The sequence below is a fragment of the Mytilus californianus genome, unplaced genomic scaffold, assembly GCF_021869535.1.
Source record: "Mytilus californianus isolate M0D057914Y unplaced genomic scaffold, xbMytCali1.0.p SCAF_4, whole genome shotgun sequence".
NCBI lineage: Eukaryota > Metazoa > Mollusca > Bivalvia > Mytilida > Mytilidae > Mytilus > Mytilus californianus.
The window spans coordinates 23,683,525-23,692,879 of record NW_026262690.1 but is presented as its reverse complement, the minus strand read 5'-3'; the positions used below and the strand labels follow the sequence as shown (position 1 = coordinate 23,692,879).

At 33.0% G+C, this 9,355-nt stretch overlaps 1 long non-coding RNA gene across 1 annotated transcript; it reads left to right on the top strand.

The window, feature by feature from the left end:
• The first annotated feature begins 5,586 nt into the window (after positions 1-5,586).
• Positions 5,587-7,114, top strand: LOC127737755 (uncharacterized). The gene is made up of 2 exons (XR_007999802.1): positions 5,587-5,918; positions 6,901-7,114. It is a non-coding gene; the product is annotated as an uncharacterized LOC127737755 (long non-coding RNA).
• Positions 7,115-9,355: the final 2,241 nt, after the last annotated feature.

Sequence of the window (9,355 nt, the reverse complement as noted above, 5' to 3'; positions counted from 1 at the left end):
AACCCCTTGATTATTTTATGACCCTTGTAATTAAGGTTCATAAATAAAACAATGAAAGAAACACTTAATTTTGCTTGTATCATGTTTTATTGCTCTCCCCCCTTTGCCATCTTTTCTTTGGAATGCTTTATAAAATGTCAGTTTCCTGGCTGGTGTCTTTTCCTCAATTCAGTCTCACATATGATGTGTCTTGCTACATGTAGATTGGCAATTCCAGAGGACTCCCTAGTTCTAATATGAGCTCATTACAAGCATCCATCTTTTATGTTTTGGTACTTGTACGAAACTCGGAATTACATGGTTTATGATTAAATATTGTCTTTTCTGATGAATGCCATATTAAAATACATCCTTCTGTATATAGGTCTTTAATTTTCACATCGTACATTCCCATTTCAGCGGCTGTCTTCTTTGCTGTTAATCATTCTGAGAATTTATTCCAAAATAAAAAAAGCAAAATATGATAATTAAATCCATCAAACTCGAAGTATTGGTGTTTGCCAGTGACAAATATTTCATGCACATGTAGCTTTAACCATCAGTCTATTTATGTGCTCTTTATAATAATTATAACATGTCAAAAGTTTGCAGTTGATGATTAAAATGGTGTAGAAAGTTTCTGCAAGTCATAAAAACACATAATTAGTTTCATGATATGTCTTCAACTTAGTATTTTGCACCATCTCCAAAACCAGAGTGATCGCATACACCTTATCGCTATTTGTCCGCCATTACTGGACATCACACAAGTTCCCGTAAAATTTTGACGTCATAATAGAAAATGTTTGACACCACAATGGAAAAGTGATTGTTGTATGACGTCAAAAGGTCGAGCGGGACAGATTCTCGGGTCAAGCGGGAATAGCGATAAGGTGTATAGATCTAGCATGGCTGAATAAAAAAATCCAAAAGTAACTAAAATGTTATTGTAAAACATTTCAAACAAGAAAAATAATAAACAATATATAGCAGACAATGTGGCGGGATTATATAAGTTTGTTGGCACCTGGGACAATGGTGGACTAATATCAAAATGTATCACAAATAAATGAAGCATCAGTAAAAAAACCCGGTCAAAATAGGACCAAGAACAAGTGGGATCGGGACAGAAGAGAAAGAAGTGGGAAGTGGGAAAAGATCGGAAAAAAAATTCTGTGTGACAAAAACACAGGATTTGAGGAAATGAGCATGTGTCGGTCGGATCCAGCAATTTTCAAAAAGGGGATCAAAATCAGGAGATAATGTTCCCAAACTTATTTTCCCTTTCAAATGCATTAATCGCCAAAAAAAATAGGGTTCCAACCCTCGGACCCCTCCCCCTGGATCCGCCGATGCTCACCCCCCCTTTTCCTTATCATATGTTCAGAAACATTCAGGATTAATAATTCTCAAATATCAAGTATTGATTGATATATATAGATTATAACATGGCCTTTTTCATATCAGACCCCTTATCAGCCCGAGAGCCGACAGGCTCGAGGGATGATTTTGACCATGGGCTGATAAGGGGTCTGATATGAAAAACGACATGATCCAACTATATGTCCCCATTCAAATTCATTGATCGTCCCATAAAAGGGGGGTTCCAACCCCCGGACCCACCTAGATCCGCCAATGTGTAACGCGTATTTTCCTACTTAGGATATGTGTTTTAAATAATTAGCCATGCGATAATTTTCTCAGTTTTAAAATATTCAATATATACCATACCTTTTGTCCAGAAGAAGTTTGAACTGTTGACTTGTTGAAATGTCAGTGCGAGTGCAAAAATAACGTTTGTAAACAATGAATGACGTCATGAAATTCAATCACATAAACGTAGGCAATTGTAATACTATGTTCAATATTAACCCTCTTGCTGCCAAAGTGACATTTGTCATGGCTTCTACACACAAATCTTGTTGATTGTGTAGAACGTCAAAGGTCCATAGTAACGTCACAATCCTGAGGAGCACTGACAATGTCAAAAGACCGCGCCAAAAGGACGATTTTGGCGGGAATGAAGGTCATGAAGCAAACTGAATTAAATGCATTATTTGTATACTTAAAACGGATGTCAAAAAATGATACAGGATCATAAGCTTGTTAGTACTGTAATACCAACTTATTTAACGTGTTTACTAATTATCTAGTTCGTCATTTTCATGTAAAATGTTGCATACTAGTACTTTCGAGAAATTTGTTAAACGTCAGTTTTTTTCATACATCTTTCAATCAGAATGTCTCATATAATAATCGCATTCCTAATAAATAGTCATAGAAAAGGTAACTGTTATACTTGATTACGCGAAATATTAATATACACAATACACGCTTTATTTTAGAGAACTGAAAAATTTCTTTAGGACTCAAATGCCGCGATTGAATTCTCAGTGAAGATTTTTTTTGTAAAAGTACACAAATGTTACCCGATATACTTGTACTGCCATACGATATTTCAATACATTTTATTCCCGTTTCATCATTGAAGCATTAATCTAAAAAATATTCATTTTCATTCGAAATGGGGATGTTAAATAAGGGAGCTACCATTTGATTTTTATGGGGTCTAGGATGAAATTTGAAAAAAACAGGCAGGACAGGAGTTTTGAGTTAAAAAAAAAGGCAGGATGAGACACTTGCCAAAAAAAAGTCAGGATGACAATTTAGGTAAAAAAAAGTCAGGATAAACATAAAAAAAAATGCAGGACCGAATAGAGTGAAAAATAAAAAGGCAGGACAGAGATTACAACTAAAAAAAAAATGCAGAACAAAATTTTTCATCCTAGCCCCCGCCCCCCTAAAAATCAAATGGTAGCTCCCTAAGTAGGTGACCCAATGATTTTTTTCCTTTCCTACAAATCATCCTTTCCCAGCACTTGGCAAAGCCTCAATTTTGAGCCATTCATCACAGTTCTTTTACTTTGTAGGACCCACTGAGCAACAGATTTATTGTACATTAAATTTCAGACGTCCTAAATATTGCATGAAATACTTGCCAACTTGGTTAAGAATCAGTTATGCATTTCACTTGAAAAAGATAAAACAAAAGCGCTTATAAAGCTAGTAGCAATGGGTATATTATTTTCATTTTTTTTTATAAAGACAAGAAAGATAAAAAAAAAAAACTATATTTCAAGGTTAAAAGTTGTATTTTTAAATAATGTTGTATTAAAAACATCGTTTATAACAATCTTAGAGCAATAGTTTTCATAAAATTACTTTTACATCGCTTTTCATAATTACGGCTCAATTGACGCGGGAAAAATTATGGACGGCGGGAAAGCGCTGTTCTACAGAGAGGCACAAGTTTTGCAACGTCACAGATATGAAACGTCAATATGCTTTTGGATATTGTTCTACAAGCCACTTGCAAAAAGTCTTAAAGTTATACTGAGAAACCGGCACGATTTCCACGACAAGTCAGAGATGAAGGGTCCTTTTCGAATCGTCTACGAATTGCTATTGCATGTAAGTTTTACAAACTTAAGAAATCATACGTTTACTCGTTGTTTTTTTTTTTGTGAACATCCTGATATAATTTCTTATATTTTGTCTTCTATTTCGACAAAAAACTAGGCCTATTTGATCCTATTTCAATGCACTTTTTTAGTGCTAAGTCAATAGAGTGGGGTGCTTATTTTCGCCATAATTTTCCATGTTTTCTGCAGTTTATGTTCAGGTCTTTATGTTTTTGAAGTATACTGATATTTCTATATGAAGATAACATCAAAAAAAAAATATTCTTAGCTTGAAAACGTGTTTCTTTGAAAAAAAATCATCTGAAAAGTTAGATTAAAGGCAATATGAAATTTCCTGATGTTTTGTCAAAGGGGGACACATATTCGCCATTTTTACACATCTATTTAAAACCACATAACTGCAGCTTAAAACAATATTTATCAAAACGTTGTCCGTTTTTTTTTTTGGTCCTTTGCGGTGAGTGCCAAAATTTGGTCTAAGTTTAAAAATAATCATATTTGTTATAAAAATATAATTTACCGGCATATTTCTTCCATTTCATCCATCCTTTGAAATATGTAACACACCAACAAACGACAACCAATGAATTACGGGCTCCTGACTTGGGACAGTCACATACATACAGAATGTGGCGTTGTTAAACATGTTAGCGGGATTATATTTTTCACCTATATTCTTTTATAATAAGATACAAACTAAAGAGACATAAATTTTGCCTCCAACGGCAAGTGAGAAAAGACCAAGAAACAGAAAACAGACAACTGTCCACTGTCCCTTCTTTTTTCACGGATTCAAGGAAGTTCGCTACTCAGTTTCAAAATAACAAGCTTTTCATAACACTAGAATATATTGATAGGGGTCTAATAAAGGAACCAAAAGAGCGAAAAAAAAATATAGGTCCGTGTGCTTGTTTTTGAGATATTTGCCATTGAAATTTTGGCGGGAAAATGTTCTCTCTTGATTTTTCATAGCTTTATCATTGACAAGTTTAAGTTCTCAAAAACTATTAAAAAATAACAAAGATTTTATAAGACTTTTACAGATGCCTTATATTTAAACATTTAAAAGATTTATAAAAAGAAAAATGGGGGTTAGTGGGCAAAATTTTGTAAGGCATTCAAATGGATAAAACCAGAGGATTCCGAAAATCTGACAAAAATTCCAAAACATGACAAGCGAAGAAAAGATACAAACAATGTAAAGAAAATGTAAAGAAAAGAGAATAACATGCTAAATTTATAATAAATAGTGAAAATGGTATCATAAAATATTAAAGAATACAGAAATGAAGAAACCCCATCCAGACCATTTTATAAAGTGCACAGTTTTCTTTGCTTTCTTAATCTTCCTGTTTGAACCGGTCTTGTCCTGGTTTTCATACTACAAGGGAAACTGCATGTGAAATTTATATGAAGAGTTCATGTACATACACTTTGTAGAAATATATTTTTTTTTTGGTCAATGATCGAATTTATGTCGGTTCAAGGCTCCATTTGTCCGATACCCAAAAAGTCCGACGACCCAATGAACCGACACCCTAATAATCCGACACATAATTATTGAACAAAATTTCGTATAAATAATCTTTATTTCAAGAGGATAATCCTATTATATAAAAATAATCCTACTGAGCCAGTGAGAGTCCTCAAAAATACTAACTTATTCATAAAGTACTTACAATACATGTATTCAAAATGTGCTTAATGTCCAGTGGCAAATATTACATGCATGTTCAAAACAATTTAATTATATAATAGTTATTGAAAAACTGGTCATTATCGTGATATATGGACTGTCCTATCTATGATTATAGAATTGACTGTCATAATTTGACACTCTAATTTCATTGTCATGGATCATTGAACATGTCAAGTTTCTGTGGTACTTTTATGCATTAATCTTTCAAAAGAAATAGTGCATGGTCAGTAAAGCAGGCACGACATTTCAGCGTGGACACTCTTGTTATATAAATGTGTTATAATATTTCAATTGACCACTATTTCCCAAAGATTCCTGAATTAGGACAGGCACTTTTATTCCTGTTCGTGTATGTGGCGACTTAACCCACCTGCTAAAGGGTATGGTACATGTATCTAATGATGGGGGGGGGGGGGGGGGTCTGTCCTTTTGTCCTTATGTCCCATGTGTCATCAATTGCTTATGAACCACTTGACAGAACTTTGTAACACTTCGATACAATCTTTCTCTCATGATGTACTTTTTCAAATGACAATTTATAAAGTATTAGGTTCATAAATAATACCATAAAAAGCATGTTGGGAATAACAACTTTTTACAAATTGATGCAAAATATTTGATGCAGTATCCATTGTTATAGGTTTCCAAAAATGGATCCCACCAGAACAAAAAGAATAAGTCTATGAGGAAAATAAAGGCATAGATCAACAACTAAAAACTGTAATGCACAGATAATATATGAGATCGAGATAGAACTGGTAAGAAATTAGGATTTTTTTAGGTAAGTATTTTCAGTTTGTCCGTATTATTTTATTTCAATAACATGAAATGTTGTAGTGCGCTCATGAGACAACAAACCAACAACGATTAATTCAAAAGAATAGAGAGCAGCATTCAACAATTGAAAGATGTCAATATGGTTAACAAAGAATCCTATAGGAAGTACATATCCGCACACAAAACCTCAGTTAACTGTTTGACAGATTGCATTGATATTGTGCTCGAATAATCTGATTATGTTTTGTTTTGGTGCCGATCCAAAGATGAGTGTCACATCAGGACATAGTTTAACATATGAACCTAAAGGAAATCTAAACAAAGATCTCCTTCTCTGAAACTGGATTACAGATTAAAATGATAATTTAATCAGAATTGCCACTGTTACAAATAATGAAAAATTCAACAAGAAGAATACTTTTTTAAAAATTTTAAACTGCTGTATAAAATAATGAAATGTTGTATGATTGCCAAAGAGACAACTACCCACCAAATTTCAGATGAAGTGGATATTAACAATCATAGGCAACTGTGCAGCCTTCAACAATGAGTAAACCCATACCGTATAGTCGGCTACAAAGGTCGAAGACATGAAAAATATGAAACAATTCAATTTAGAAAAGTTAACGGCATAATTTATAACAAAACCATTTAAGAATGTCAGAGTGCAGCCTATATTGAAAACATGGAAATTTGCCAACCCAGACTTTGGGCGCTAAAATTTTTCTCCCAATCGTATTAGATCAGTTTTCAAGTAGGTAACCCATACATTATTCCATTCTTTTTTCATTTTTCTCCATGATAATATGAACCTTTATTTACGTAATACCACCTTTAGCAATGCATGTACACTATACATATTATGTTATGGTTGACCTATACTAGTTGACCTTATTATTGGACTTTAACAAACATGATAACATTGAAATCTGACAGTGTTATAATCAACCTTTTATTTTTCAGAAACAAGTTGGCGAAGATATGTGATATCACATGCATTGGAAGAGCAGTGCAAAATAACACTGAAGCAGAATTATGAAACAGTGATTAAAAACATCAAATTGAGAGAGAAATTTTACATGTTGTAACTATATCATGCTGTTCATTCTTAAGATTAATGTTTATTGTACTTGCAATGGAAGTGAATACAGTAGATAAAAAGAGAAAGTTAAACATTTGAGATCTTCATCTTGTTTTATTCAGTTAACAAAAAAATCAATGTTGATGAGCAAAGCATGTATTTTAATGGTCAACAAATGTACATTAGTGACACATCGCCATTAATTCCGATAGGGAGTGTCACTACACGGATTCCACTGTACAGTCGCGGCTCTCGATGGGTGCTCCGTAAACGGAGGGATCTACGTACATACATACATACATACATAGTCACCTGACCACAATTGTCAGGAATAATGTAAAATTAATAATCATGTTTTTTAGTACTAGTATTGAAATATTTTCAAAAAGTAACTCAAATCCATATAACTTGTAATAGTTTATGTAATTTGTAATGTGAGGTATATTTGATTAAGTCATTTTTCATGAAAGGAGAAGGTCTTTTTGTGGAAATTTATGCTAAAAAATCAAAAAGGTTATAAATTAATGTACCAAATGACATCCTTCAGACATTTTAAAATCATTCTGTTGGAAATCGGTCTTTAGATTTTGATACTTTTTTAACCTCTGTATGTCTGTCTGTAATATGCAAATCCATCACAGTTTTCTGAGGAATTACAAATCAAGAGTTTCCCGAAAGTCATCAGTCCTCATGTGAACATGCTTTACTGAGTAATGCAGTATAAAATTCACCCATTCAACTTCCTGTTAACAGGATACCTATTAATTCTGACACAAAATTTCATTTATTTTTTAGTTAAATATGCTTTGAAGCTAAGGTTAATAGGACAGATTACAAGAGTTTTTCATATCTAAGTTACCCTCAATGCAGATACTATTCACAATACACAAATTACAAGTGAATGAAACTGCAGCATGATTAATGTATACAAAAAAAAAGGAAATCTACCAATGACTGTCAATAAATTTATTTAACCATTAAAAATCTTAGGGAGCTACCATTTGATTTTTATGGGGGGGGGGGGGGGGGGGGGGGGGGGCTAGGACGAAATTTGAAAAAAATAGGCTGGACAGGAGTTTAGGTAAAAAAAACTCAGGATAAACTTAAAAAAAAAGCAGGACCGAACACAGTGAAAAAGCTCCCTTACAATGGGCAAATAAACGGAAATGTATTTATGAGAATTAGGACTGGAAAAGTGGTTGTATTATAATTATTCCCTCAGCACACAGCGTAAACTTTTTTAAGGAGAAAAAACATAGACTGTTTAGTCTGAAGGTACCTGTCCAGTTAGGATGACATGACTTCTAGCAGATTCTCTCCTTGTGGTGAACTAGCATGTCAAAAATTCAGCTCAGGGTGTAATATTGGTCTAGTACAAAATAGTGTCATTATTTATATGAGTATCAAGTCCTCGTTCTGATTATGCACTTAACTTGCCACTGGATGACAAAACATCCACCAATCCATCTTCTCAAAAGTAATATACCCAGTTCCAATGTTCAAGTCTTGTTAAATATGTTTTGATTTGACCCAAGCAAGACACAGATACATGTAATATGATATTGTCAAAAATAAAACCTATATTAATAAGAACTTACTAAAAACATAAACCATATCAATTGACCGCACCAGAATGAGATGCAAATTTGACAATGCCGAAATATTGAAAAAAACAGCTAAAATAACTGTTGAAGAGCTGGACCTAAAGTAAAACTAAATCAGAACAAAAAATCAGAGAAATAAAAAAACATAACGATATCATCAACATGTCACAGTATAGAAAAGGATGGAAACGGGGTAAGTGTCAAAGAGAACAATTAACCCAACCCAAATGTACAAAACAACCTAAGACCACCGATACCTTAATTTTGCTATTAATACATAATTACCTAGTTGATTAGTTTTTCAGTTCTTTTTATTTTCAAATTGGCATCACTGTATGCATTCAAATGTAAACATTGTAACCAATTGTAAGATAAAAAACTAAAGTGCACAGCTACGTACTTAAAGAAATGACATCTTTTTTTAAATGAACACATTAATCCATGCACTGAAAAAAAGTAAGAATATACTTAAAACAGTAATGAAATATTCCGTACAGATACAGTACTGACTTAATCAGTATCATAATGAAACAGTACTGAAGAAATCAGTACTGAAACAGTACTGACAAAATCAGTACTGAAACAGTACTGACGAAATCAGTATTGAAACAGTTACTGTACTGAAAAAATCAGTACTGAATTTATAGAATTAGTAATTGTACAGTTTTTGTATAATAATAAACAGTACTGAATTAATAGAAAGTATAACATTACAAGTATTTAGTCTTGCCGA